This window comes from Vombatus ursinus, unplaced genomic scaffold, assembly GCF_900497805.2.
Source record: "Vombatus ursinus unplaced genomic scaffold, bare-nosed wombat genome assembly UNPS02014817.1, whole genome shotgun sequence".
NCBI classification, from domain to species: domain Eukaryota; kingdom Metazoa; phylum Chordata; class Mammalia; order Diprotodontia; family Vombatidae; genus Vombatus; species Vombatus ursinus.
In genome coordinates, this window is record NW_020954595.1 from 15,415,664 (window position 1) to 15,424,539 (window position 8,876).

At 52.7% G+C, this 8,876-nt stretch overlaps 1 protein-coding gene across 1 annotated transcript in view; it reads right to left on the bottom strand.

Annotated features, from left to right (window-relative positions):
* The window catches only part of CALCR (calcitonin receptor), a 147,781-nt gene extending 142,130 nt beyond the window's left edge, over positions 1 to 5,651 (bottom strand). Inside the window, exon 1 of the mRNA XM_027835944.1 lies at positions 5,300 to 5,651. The gene's annotated coding sequence lies outside the window, so the exon portion shown is untranslated. The remainder of the gene's footprint in view (positions 1 to 5,299) is intronic.
* Positions 5,652 to 8,876: the final 3,225 nt, after the last annotated feature.

The following is an 8,876-nucleotide window of genomic DNA, read 5'->3' on the forward strand; positions in this document are numbered from 1 at the left end:
TGTGTGTGTGTGTGTGTGTGTGTGTGTGTGTGTGTGTGTGTGTGTGTGTGATGGACTTGGAAGAGGACGCAGAATTCTTTCATCTCTTACTCATTTTTTGGTCAGTTAGTTTCTCTGCTTCTATCTATATAAATGCTACAAGTACATGATAATTTTATTCCCTATTTGTCATGTTCTTCTATATCTATCACTTACAGAACCTATCCACAGTCCTAGGAAAAGCTAATCCCCTGAATTAGTAGGCCCTGCCCTGGGGCTCAGCTCAATGGATTAGTCACTGAATGAGTACAAGCCAGCCCATAAGTATCTAGTGCCTGGCTGAGCCCAGACATTAGACCATGTTTCATCTCTATATCCTGTCCAGCCAAACATCTACCCAGCTGCTCTTTCAGCTGTCTAGCTAGGCCATTGTAGCCTCTGCCTTCCCATCCCTCTAGCCTCCCCTCCCCCATACCTTTTTTCCACCTCTTTTCCTGGACACAACAATCAAACCAACAGTATCATCATTTCTGGAAATGGTCATCCACTCCTTTGCTAGCCATCCCGTGCTTTCTTCCCCATTAGAACATAAGTTTCTTGAGGGCAAGGGTTGTCTCTTTTATATTTGTCTAACACCCCCTCTAGGGCTATTCCCTCTACCTCCCACACTCATTGTTGGGCCAGGTATGCTGAGAGTGGCTGAGGGTTCTAGAGGGTAACCACCAGCGGCTGGATTTCTAGTATTGTCAACCCATGAGCCCCTACCAGTATGCTTACCATTAAAAATCAGTCAGGTGACTTATTAGCTTTTTTAAACAAAGGTATTCACTAAGATGGTATAGCAGAAACAGTATTTAAAAAACATTTTCCCCAAAAGTATGGAGTACACTTTCCCATGAATAGATGGCAAAGGAGTAACCTACAACTCCTGATTATGAAAGCCTCTCCATTTATAGAGTTGTTGTCAAATTCCCCATAACTCTCTGCTTGTCTCTATGTGGTGCTGGTTCCTTGGTAGAATGAATAGGCAGCCCTTCTCTCTGCTGCTGGTCCACTATCTCTAGATGATGTGGTCAATGGAGGAGGAGAAGGAGGAGGAGGAGGGTCTCCCTTCCTTCCCTTGCCTCCTTTCCCCCTCCTCCAGGTTTCAGTTCCAACCTAATCTCCCAAACTGGATTCTTTCCCCCACTAAATTGTTTAAACCCTTGAAGGAGGCCCCTACCAGATTATTTGTATGTGTAGTCCCAGAAATGGGTCAAATTTTTTCATCAAATCACAAGATGTTTTTTGTGCCATATAATCTGCCATTCATCTGGCTCAAACTCTATAATCTTTTCAAATTGATTAAGGGTTATAGGTGGGTTCAATCTAGGCATATGGACCCTCTGTGATTACATTAGAGTGGAACCCAGCCTTGAGCGTGGTTGTTTTTCAGTCCTGTCCAACTCTTGGTGATCCCATTTGGGGTTTTCTTGGTAAAGATACTGGAGTGGCTTGCCATTTCCTTCTCCAACTCAGAAGAAATTGAGGCAAACAGGGTGAAGTGACTTGCCTAGGGTTACCCCGTTAGTAAGTGTTTGGGGCCAGATGAGTCTTCCTGACTCCAAGTCCAGTGCTCTATCCATTTTGCAACCTAGCTGCCTATCTGCTCATCTCTGCCCAGTAAAGTGTAGATGGGATTTTGTGAGGAGAGGAGGGACATTGAGGCCAGTAGAACCATTTGAGATGAGTGAGTCGCCTTCACCACACATCTTCCCTCCATGGGTACCTTGCTAGTTTAGTATTGGTCCAGACTTCTTATGAACACTGTCAGTTGATTGGTAAGAAGAGTGAAGTGCTCACCATGTGCCAGGCACTGCTAAGTGCTGAGTATACAAAGAAATGCAAAAAATACGGTCCTTGTCTTCAGGGACCTCACAGTCTAATAGGGGAGGTAACATACAAGCAATAATAAACAGCCGTTAAAATGGGAAATCATCTCTGCTGCAGCTGGTGGAGTGCTGGGTTGGAAGTCAGAAAGAGCTGAGTTCAAATCCCACTTCAGACACGTATTAGCTGTATGATCCTGGGCAAGTCACTTAACCTCTGTTTGCCTCAGTTTCCTCATCTGTAAAATGAGTATAATAGTAGCACCTCCTCCCAGGGTGGTTGTGAGGCTCCAACGAGATAATAATTGTCAGAAGTAGGACTTGCACAGTATCCCTTCTCTATCACTCAATTACTGGGGTTAAGTGACTTGCCCAGAGTCACACAGCTGGGAAATACTATGTGTCTGAGGCCAGATTTGAACTCAGGTCCTCTTGACTCCAGGCCGGTGCACTATCCACTGTGCCACCTAGCTGCCCCTCTATCACTTAATTTTGAAATCAAATCTTGGAGGTCAGAGCCTACCTCTGCAAAGCCCTGAGAGGATGGAGGTATGTGCTGGTGTGCTCTTGGCATACCAGCTGCCATGACCACAGTCCGTGCCTGATGTCTCCAGCTCACCACCTGGCGTTACAGATCACGTGGCTGAAATGAACATGGAACAGTAATATAAACTGATCACTGACCACTCTACGGGCTTGGTTTTTATAAATAACACTGAGGTCTGGTTAGGCTTCCCCTCAAAGCGGGGGGAGAGTACAGGGTTCTACACCCTATTTTGAAAGGATCTGAGCAGACGCCTTGGGCAAAGGAGGAGCATTTCAGAGCAGAATTTAGGATTGACTTCCTAAGCCCCAACTTGGCAAACATATTTCAAATTTCAAAGCCACTGGCTCCAATTGGGAAATTTTCTTTTTCTCCCTGTTGGTTAGAAGCTTTCTGGGCCCCAGACAGATAGAGAGAAGATGAAAGTCCCACTCTCCTCTTTAGAGCAAGGCTCTGAGAGGCAGGGTTGGAGATGAAAGCTGGGAAGGGGGTGACAAAGAGGGATGGTTGGAGTCTGCTTTGGCTTTTCAGTCAAGTCCTTCCCTGGTCTAGGGGCTTGTGGATACCACTTCTAGCTGCTCTGCAGACCGGAGGATTCACCAGACCAGGCCAGATTGCAGTAAAATGAGTTCGACTTTCATTCATATCAACTATGCACAGGGAAGAAGAGAGTGGGGGATCTCTAGGGCTGAAGAAAGGCAGGGCTGGTGTCTTCCTTTGGCTGGGCTGCTCTCTGGGCTCTTTGGCAGGGGCTAAAATCCTGAAAAAAGGAAGACCACTTCTATTGGCTTATTTCCTGCTCCTCTGCAGGGGAGCTGTAAGGGTAAGGAGTCTCCCTCCTACCTGTCTGATGCAGTGGCAGGAGGCAGGAAGGGTCACTGGGGTTACCAGCATGTTACTTTGGCCAATAGCCATTCTGGGAGCACTTCCTGAATCCATAAGAGCAATTCTCCAGTTGAGGAAATCATTCTTAAAATGAACTTCAGGTTCAAGGCATGAAACCAAAGCAAGTCTGGCTGTGGGGGCCCAGGCAATCCTAAGAGTTTGCGCACAGAGACTGCAGACATTTTGAAAGTCTAATAATCTTGGTCTAGTATCATAATTTGGTTACAGAAGTCTATCATTTGCATATTTTAATACAGCTCTCCTTCCTGAGCTGGGGTCACTGGTGAGCCCCATCTGCCCATTTGGGAAGTTTGTGGGCATCAGGCAAGAACAGAGAGCCATTTCAGTGTCTTGTGTCCCTAACTAGCAGAATAGGGCAGGCAACTGGATGCACAGGTCTCCCAGAACCAACCTCTGTGGCCCCCTTCCCTTCCCAGGCACAGGCCTCTGGGTGATTTCCCCAAGCAGTACGAGGGTACCTGGGGCCTTATCCTTAACACAGCCCATCACGGGTTCTTGAGATGCCGCTAGTCCGATCTCTCTCTCTCTTTCTCTCTCTCTCTCTGTCTGTCTCTCTCTGTCTGTCTCTCTTTCTCTGTCTCTCTCCCTCCTTCCCCCTCCCCCCTCTCCCCATAGCAGCCGTGAGTGTTTTGCTATTACCACTCGATTGAATCTTTCCAGGCCGAGGGGCACCTCAGGAAGAACATCAACCGGCCAGACCTTAGCCGTTCCAAGTCTCCCATTGCATCCTATCTCTTCCCGACCCGTCTACTCCTGTCTTGTCATCCTATCCCGTCACATCCCATCCCTTCCTACGGCATAGGGAAGAACCTTCAGGAAAAAGACTGAGCACCCTCCTTCCCACCCAGGACTCTCGGGGACAGGCCGGTGAGAACCGCCCGAAGCAGGGCGGGCCTTCAGCAGCACCAGCGCACTCTAACAATGGCTGGCTGCGCCCCCCCCCCACCCCCAGGCCAGCTCCCTGCCGAGGGAGGGCGGCGGGAGGATGACTTGTCCGCTTATCTGGGACCCGTCTAGAAGAAGGCGCCCTGCCTAAGCCCTGTCCACCTCCCTGAAGTTAAAGAAAAGACTTCTGGTAACTTTGAGGTCTACGAAACATCTGGGGAGCGGCAGTAGCAGCGGCCTAGCCCCAGGCCAGGCTTCTCCTGGATCCGGGGACAGCGCTGCCCACTCACTACTGCCCAAGAGTTCTCTTTCCTTTGTCATTCTGCCCACTTTATAGCCAAGTAAACTGAGGCAACCAGAAGCGAGAGGTCACCCGGCCACGAAGTATCTGGGGGCAGGACTTGAACCCAGAACTCCTGACTTCAAGAACTGCGTTTTCGGGCAGCAGCCGCCGCCAATAGCCATCTTAATAAGAGAATATCTCTAACAGCTGCGCTCAGATTGTGATAAGACCGGGAACCCTGAGTCAACCTCACTCCAAGCCTCGGCGGGCATCCATCTTCCCTCAGCCGGCGGTAGGCAGTGGCAGCTCCTGACCCGCTCCAGGTTCTCTCCAACCCCTTCATTGTCAGGCGGCTCCGGGCTCCGTGCACACTCCAGAACCACCAGCGCCCGCGCGCACCCAGGTATACACATACACGCGCACAGTTACCGTCTCTGCCGGCGGCAGAGGCGCCCACCAAGCTGCGTGTGCTACAAGAGACGAGGCCCCGTCCCCTGCGCCACCCTCCCCCCACCCCACCGCACTATAAGATATTGGGGGGCTCTGGCTGGGACAGAGCAGGGCAAGCCAGGCGCGTCGGGGATGGGTTCAGCTAGCTTAGGAGGGCGCGCACAGCCCCCATCGGCTCTGCCTCCCTGCCACCCCCCTCCAGGGTTCTGGGGCAGGGGGCACTCCGGCGCAAAGCCCAGGTGGGTGCCTGGTTGTCTCCGCAAACTTCCGCAGCTCCTTCCCTCCGCTCCCTCCTGGTCGCCCACCTAGGGGGTTCGGTTTCCTCTCCTGCCCTCGGGGTACCCCCCCACTCCGATGCAGGATGCCAAACTTGTGGGAACTTACCTGATGGCCGGTTTCTGTGCCCCTCCAGCGGGCCCAGCTCTGTTTTTTGCCGCTTTCTCACTGGTCTCCTCTGGGGTCCTCGCTCAGTCCCCAGCCCAGCTGCAGCTCACCCCCACCGAGGTGAGGCCCGCACTGCATTCCCGGCGGAGCAGAGCAGCCCTCAAGCGCAGCCTCCAGCCGTCGTCTTTACTCCCAGGTAGAAGAGGGCGAGCGCCGGGGAAGGAGGCATCGCCTCCCACGAGGCTGAGGTCTCGGAGGTCAGTCTGCCCGTCTGTCCGTCTGTCAGTCCGTCCCACTCTTTTCTCACAGCCAGCCGGCAGAGCCACCCGCCAGAGCTTTAGCCTCCCGGAGTTAAGTCCCGTCCTAGTCCGAGGCCAGAAGCGCCCCCGGTGCGCTGGACGCAGCTCCGGCGGTAGCCTGAGCGCGCAGGCTGCGGAGAATGGGGGCCAAGGCAGCCCCAGCAGCTGGCCGCCTAGCCAGCCCAGGCAGGAAGAGAGCTGCCCCGGAGGCGTCGACCGCTCAAGCAAAGGCAGAGTCCTGGAGGAAGGCGGGGAGTTAAGGCGGCACCTTTCCCCGCCCCCCAGCCCTCTAGGCTGACACCGGACTGTGGCTATGGCTGAGACCGGACTGCGGCTATGGCTCAGCCCCTCGCCGCCTGTGCGGTCCTGGGAGCTTCCAGGTAACGCGTGCCCTCCTTCCTCCTTCCTTCTCCTCCATTCCCCCGCTCCTATCTTCCTCTTCTTCTTCCTTCTCCACCCGCTCAACTCCTCACCGCCCCCCCCCCCAGCCGCCTGATTACTCCACCTCCCTCCTCTTTTTTCCCTTCCCCTTCCAAGTCCAGGGACACTAGCTGGGTGGGTGAGGATGGAAAGTGTGCGTATCTAGCGTGTGTGCGGGTGTCTATTTGTATATGTCTGTGTGTCGGAGTTGGGGGGGGGGAACAGCATGGAATGGAAAGCAGGAATAAGGGGTGGGTTTGGATAAGAGGGAGAGCACGTCGAGCGAGGGGAGCTTAGAGTCCAGAGGAGAGAAGAGCCAGAGCAGGGGGCTGGGGGAGCAGGGAGCAGCTGGGCCCCGTCAGTCTGCCTCGTGGAGATCGATGTTTCGTTGGCTATATGCCAGGCCTTACTCGGGGTACGAGGTTGGGTTGAAGGAGCAGAGGTGCCCCTCTTTTGGAGGGAAGGGGTGCTCAGCAGTGTCTCCCCACCCTGCTCCCAACCCCGTCCCAGCAGGGCATTCCTCACAATACAGGCCACCTTCTGCAAAGGACAGAGCTTCTCAGACACAGCCCTAACTGGGACAGAATGGGGAAGAAGGGCTGAGCTGAGTTAGGCTGAGCTAGGCTGAGCTAGGCTGGGCCGGGCAGGGCTGGGCAGGGTAGGGCTGAGCTGAGCTGGGCGGGCAGCGGGTCAGCAGTTCTCCCAGCCTGGGCTGGAGAGTGGAAGTGGCAGATGAATTTTTCAGGGTTTCTTGCTGAACTCCATGCCAGTTCTCCCTTCCCTGCCTGGGCCGATGGCTTTTTGTTAAGGGGATTTGTTCTTCGAAGTTTGGATTCAGTCAAAGGGCCACACTTGAGGACCTAGAGGGCCACCTGTGGCCTCAAGGCTGAAGGTTCCTCACTCCTTGGACAGATCTGTGGGAGGGACAATCTGGCTGGGGATGGGGATGGGAGACCTTTGTCTGGGAACATCTGCCTGGAGCCTCTTCCCTCTACTCCAGGGAACCTGGCATTGCAGTTACAGCAGGTATGCAGCTGGGGAGAAGGGAGGGAGTAGCAGCTGTAATAGTAGCAGTCTGAGGGGCTTTTGGTCTCCGTTGACCAACGTGTAGATCCACTGGGGACCTGGGGTGCCCTTGGTAGCAGTCCACACTCCTCTCACTTTCCTCTGTGGGGGGGTGGGGAGGAAGAAGAGACTTTGAATTTCCCCACAAAGTCCTGTAGCCCTGCAGGACTCGGGTCAGGCATTCCCTATGGGAAAAGGGCATTTTGGTTTTGATTTTGTCTCCTCTCTCCATCTCTCTGCAACTCCAGGGGTTTGACAGCTTGCTCTCAAGCCCCCAAAGGCCTTCCAAGGCAGGCTACCCTCTGCCCTATCCAGATTGTGGGAGCCCAGGCCAAGATCCTTCCTGTATGGGCCCTGACCAAATCTTGCACTTCTGGGCCACCCCTGAGGTACCTGCCCACCAGCCTGCCTGGGAGGATTTCAGCAAATGCTAGGAGTTAAGGATCTTCCCAGGCAGCTGGAGCTCTATTCCCTGCTGCAAAAGTGAAAGCTTCAGAAGATCTCTGTGCCCTTAGAGAAACTCCTAGAAGGAGAATCCAGAAGTCATCACCATCTTCTCACCCCATTCACTTCTCAAACCCTGAAACTAGGTGGCCTCATGGAGTGGGTGGAATGCTGGTCCTGAAGTTAGGAAGACCTGAGTTCTAATCTGGCCTCAGTCACTTACTAGCTCTGTATTCATATGGATTCCTCGCTTTATTATTAACAAGCTTGAAATTAGCTGACCCCTGGTCTGGATGTTGGGAGCATCCTCTCCTCTGTTTCTGTTTCTCTCTGTCTCTGTCTCTCTATCTCTGTCTCTCTCTGTGTCTCTGCATGTCTCTTCATCTGATCGCCCTCTATCCTTCATTCTTTCATGTCATTCACCCTGCACCCCAACCAATGTTTACACACCTTGTCAATTCTACACCCCCCCCACCACGTTCTTCTCCCCAGTCCATGAGCCTCTCCTCAAGGCTATTGCAACAGTCTCCTAATCAGTCTCTCATTTCTAATTCCTCCTGCTCAAATCCATCCTCAGTACACCTGCTAACATCTTCCTAAAGCTCAAAGAAAACCAGAGGAGCTCCCCTGTTCAAGTAACTTCAGGGAGTTTCCCCCTCCCTCTCCTTTAAAGTAACACCCCTTCAGTCTGGCTTCACAATCTGGCTCCAACATCTATTTCCAGTGATTTCACATTGCTCCTCTTCACTCAATATTCTGGCCTGAAACCATTTGCTGGTTTTCATATATGGCATTCCAGCCATTGCCTTTTGCCTTTCACGGGTTGTCCCCTACGCCTAGCTTTCTCTCACTCTTCACCTCTGTCCTCCCTGGGGAGGGTGTAGCCTGCGCAGGTGTACTGTTCTTCCCCGGTCCCAAACCAGGGACCCTTTTAGCACCAGGGACAGCGCCAGTGCTATTAACACGGGGAAGCCTTCACGGAGGAGCTAAGTTCTGTCTAAGGTCCTTTCTGGGTCAGAAATCTTGTGCTTCTTGGAAATGCCTCCTTTTTTATGAAGCCTGCCCTGACCACATCCCCTGGGTGGAGTCTCTCTCCCTTTTCTGAGCCTCTGCAGTTTTCTGTGCACCTCTGTTGGCTCTGATTTTGCCCTATGCCATCGTCCGGTCATTTGAGTGTTTGTCTCCTCCCCGCCCCCCATATCTCATGCCACTTGAGGGCAAGTACTTCCTTTTACCGTCTTTGTGGTCCCTGGAGTTTCTAGAAAAGGCCCCAGTACATAGTAAGCATTCAATAAACATGTATTCATTTTGAACATTTGAAGATGCATGTAGATGTTAATTAGATGGAG